We start from the raw sequence: 4,549 nt of genomic DNA, 5'->3' as shown, positions 1-4,549 counted from the left end.
ATGCAATTAGGACTTCAGAGGGCTGGATCATAGGGCACAAATAATTTCAAAGCACTATTTACTCCAGTGTCGTTTGTTCTAGGCAGTTACATGGATCACCTGTGCACACTAAATTCATTATAATGGTGAACAAGTACTTTGGACACAATAGCAAGCCCAACTCACAGTCCCCCTCAAAAGCTAATATTCATGTCATTTACTAGAGAGTGATAGCAACTGATCAGGAGCTGAAAGAAACTTAGGGAAACTTAGGGAAAGAAGCCCTTTCTCTCAGAGCTTGAAGGCTTCTCTGTAGCCTATGCCAACAAGTTTGTGTGTGGGGGTGGGGAGGGGATGGCTAACATCTTCAATATTTAAGCTTTTTGGACACTTCCCATGGGAAGCTGTCTCCACCAATGTGGCCATAGTCTGCAGTCCTCTGATAAATTGGCTTCTTTATATCCAGATCCCTGATAGTGACTCTTAGGGAAAGATAAAATTTTTCCTCATAATCTTGATAGCTCTCTTTTTCATTCTTCTGAGAGGTACCACTTTGGAAAATGGAGGTAGAAAATGGATGAGAAACTCCAATAGTATAAGAGACCCAAACAAGAAACCTCCTGCATAGACCTCCTTTAACAAGGGGTTTTGTCACTCAACGTGCAGAAGAAGCGGGTGAATAGTCCACCTTTGTATAATTCTTTCCTGAGAAGGCACCTCCTCCATGAGTTTCATAATCGCCCTAAGTGTCCACAATGATTTTCCACTCAAACCAGCATTTCCCTGAGGCCTACCAGTAACAAATCTGCCACTTGGCTGTAGATACTAGATTGTATCCTCGTCAACAGATTTTGCAGGCACAATGGCTTTGATTACTTTCTTCTTTAGGAGTATCCCTCATCTCATCAAGACAAGCTTCATCATGCTGAACAGATAAAACAGTTGTGTGGATTCTGATGGGAAGCACACCTACTCAATCTTGCATATACTGCACAGTAACTTGAGTTTTAGAAACAACATAGCCAAGGCAAAAATGCTGTTGCAGCATAGTTTCACCAGTTTGGCATTTAACTTGTTTGTTAAGACAATGATTAAAGGTATATACTCCTCAGTTTCATCAGTGGCATAACCACACACGGAATGTCTCAAGAAGTATCTAGTGACTTGTTTCAAGATAACTAGTACATTACAGGTCTTGTAGTCAAACCCTTTGGAAGAATCTTATATCCAATGAACTTAATGACTTCACGGGCCACTTGCTGGTAGTCAATGGCAACTCTAGATGTAATTTCCCTAGCAAGATGAACCATTCCAGTTTTAGGAAGTTTCACAAGCAAGTTTGGCATCAGGGCCCTGCTGAAGATGTGGGCATCAATAACAGCACAGCTGATCTTGCTACAAATTTTATCAAATCTTTGTGCACCTGGGAGTCTGGTCATGCGGGGGGTGCCTTCCCCCACAGACTCTGAGGTGAAGAGGCACACACCCTCCTCAATGGATGCCTGTGGAAACAGTTGAAGCTGCCTGTTCATGTTGGTGGTGGTGAGAGAAAGTGTCATTGAGCAGTGGCAAGGCAGTGACTACAAAATGTGTAAACTGAAGGTGGTGTTCTTCTCGGCAGGTTGGTAGCACCAAGCCCCCAAAGAAATCTTGTATCCATAGACAGTTTCCTTCTCCCCAATCTCTTGATAACCATGGACTTTTAAAATATATTTTTAAAGTTTAATTTTCAGTGTTTGCTGTATAGATTCTAATATGTATGTTTAATTTATCAATATATACTCAGGCTAATAATGCTGATTTACTTGTATAAATATAACAGCTTTGCTCCACTATAGCTCTGTTTTCTCCCCCATGCTTTTGTGTTGGGAGAGGCAGTCCTTGGAGTTCATAATTGTTCCTTCATATTCTTGCAAAGTGTGCTACAATGCAGGGTTTGTCCATCTCCTGATTGGTATCATTTCCTGTAGCAAGTCATAGTCATATAGTCAACTAAGTTGGTCAAAGTGTAAAATAACTGTGTGACTTCTCATTGTCTGGGAAAAGTAACTCTGCTACTTGCTCACAATATGTTGAGCCCTTTGCCTTTGATTCTACTCTTATAAAGCGATCCATTGTGTGTGCTAGCATTGATCCTATGGAACATAGAGATAAGGTGAACCAGTGCAAATATTCAAATGTGTTGTGAATATTCTTGCTGTGTTGTGAATAATAGTCTTTTATTTATGTCCCAGGAATCTTGTGTCTTCTGACTGTTGCCATGGGTTAGCAACATGACACTCTGTAAGCTTCAAGTAAGCTGAAATTCCAAACCCTTCATCTTTTCTCTTTGTTTTCAACAATTTGACTATCTGTCTAGATGGTGACTTTCTGTTTACCTTACTTGGAATTCATTGATGTTCTTGGATTTTCAGATTAACATTTATTATTGTTGATTTTACTATTATTGGCAGTACGGGGTGTGAACTCAGGGCCTTGTGCTTGCTAGGCAAGGGCTCTACCACTTGAGCCATGCTCCCAGCCCCTCAGGTTAATTTTTAAAAATCAAATTTGGGGAGTTTTTGTCCATTATTTCTACAATTTTTTTCTGTCCCTTTTTCTCTCTCCTCTCCTTCTGGAACTTTCCTTCTGTACATATTAGAGCACTTCCCATAGATACTAAGGCTGTATTTCTTCATTCTCTTTTCTTTGTGTCCTTTAGGTTAAACACATTCTATAGATATATTATTAATTCACTGATCCTGTATTCTGATACTTTCAATCTATAAACTGGAGTTCTAGGCCAGAGGCCTAGCTCCAGGGATTGCATATGTCAGATACAGCCCAAATATGCCCAATAAGTAATGATGAAGGGCAGAGAAAGGAAATTTATTAACATGGCACAGGCATGCCACAGGCAGAGGCAAAGTATAACACTTCAGCCCATTTTGAGGGTACAGAAGTGAACTTTGGTTTAAGTATTACAAAAATTGGGGTGGGGGGGTGAAAGGTATGCTTGATTAAGCAGTCCTGGTCAAAGTGAAGCCTGGATGGTCATTATCTCTGTTCTGGTTCTGCAAGGGGTTCTGAAGAAGTTATCACTATCATCACTTGAGGGGAGCAATATGGTCATGATAAGAAAGTCATTGTCTGGGGGGCAGTTTTGATTCTGTCACAAGAAGTTATTGACCAGTCCTGTCCTTCCTAGATTCTAAGCTGATTGCAGGGTACTGCCAGAGAGAATGGCTGAGGGCAAAGACAGATACAAAATGGAGGAAAGGATGCCAACCTTCTTATACTGCTTTTAGTTGACTTGCAGACCTAGGTAAGGAGTCAGTGCTTTTTAGTAAAAGCAATTTCTAACTATCTCTATTGCATCTACCTTTGGGCCCATCTAGTGAATTTTTTATATAACTTATTTTGCTTGTCCTCTAAAATTTTTACTTGGTTCTTTGCTATAGTTTCTGCTTCTCTATTGATATTTCCTATGTATTAAATCATTGTCATCATATTTTCTTTAATTTTTGAACATATTTATAATAATTTGAGCTGTCTGCTAAACCCAGTATCTGGTCCCATTCAGAGGCATTTATACTGTCTCCTCCCCCCATTAAGTATAAGTCACACTTTCCTGTTTCTTTGCATGTTTAGTTTTTTTTTTTCAAATTGAATACTGGGTAAATGAGGTAATATATTATGGCAACTCTGGACTCTGTTTGATTTTTCTGAGGATTATTTTGTTTTTCACTTTTCTAGCTACTTGATGAAGACTAAAAAGCAGACTGTCTTCTCTGTGGTATGTAGCCACATGGTGGTATGTTGCTGCTCAGTTTTTTATTCTTATTTTTTAGCTTGAGTATGTGCGAGTTGACCCCATGACTACTTTAGCTTAGTGCAGTGCTATGTGATTTGGATGCAGTTTGTCTCTGCCGAAACTCATGTGGAAATTTGGTTGTCAATATAGCAGTAGTAGAAGGTGAGGCCATAAGAGGGATTAATGTGTTTCTTGCAAAACTGAATTTGTTCTCTCAGGAATGGATTCCTTTTGTGATGCTGTAATTAAATGCTTTAGACTAAGGAATGTATAAACAACATAAGTGTATTGCTCACAGTTCTGAGGCGGCTTCAAGTTCAAGATCAAGGCACCAGCAGATTAGGTGTCTGATGGGGATTTCTTCTCTGCTTCAAAGATAGCATCTTCCATCTTCATCTTCCAAGGGGCCAGGGAACTCTCCCAAGCCTCTTTTTAAAGGACACCAACCCTACTGATGAACGTAGAGCCCACATCTTTTAATCCCTTCCCAAAGGCACCATTTCTTAATACTATCTCATTGGGTGCTAGCTCCCAATATATGAATTCTGAAGGACACACAAATTCAGGCCTTAGACAATGTTAATAACAGGAAGTCGTGTGCATGGGGTATATAGGAGTGCTATGCTCAATTTTCTTTTTTTTTTTTCCCGAAAGTATTTTTATCAGTATGCATTAGTTGTATAAGGAGGATTCATTGTTCTGAATACAGAGCATATTTTTATAAAATGTCTTGGCCCTCTTTGTCCTCTCCTCATATGTACTCCAGTCATGTGATAT

The 4,549-nt window shown here is 39.6% G+C and overlaps 1 pseudogene; it reads right to left on the bottom strand.

Annotated features, from left to right (window-relative positions):
• Positions 1-346: 346 nt before the first annotated feature.
• On the bottom strand, positions 347-1,511 carry LOC109693647 (S-adenosylmethionine synthase pseudogene; annotated as a pseudogene).
• Positions 1,512-4,549: the final 3,038 nt, after the last annotated feature.

Source organism: Castor canadensis, chromosome 7 (genome assembly GCF_047511655.1).
Source record: "Castor canadensis chromosome 7, mCasCan1.hap1v2, whole genome shotgun sequence".
In the NCBI taxonomy this organism is placed as follows: Eukaryota; Metazoa; Chordata; class Mammalia; order Rodentia; family Castoridae; genus Castor; species Castor canadensis.
The sequence above is the reverse complement of the archived record's forward strand: the minus strand, read 5'-3'. Positions and strand labels throughout refer to the sequence as shown.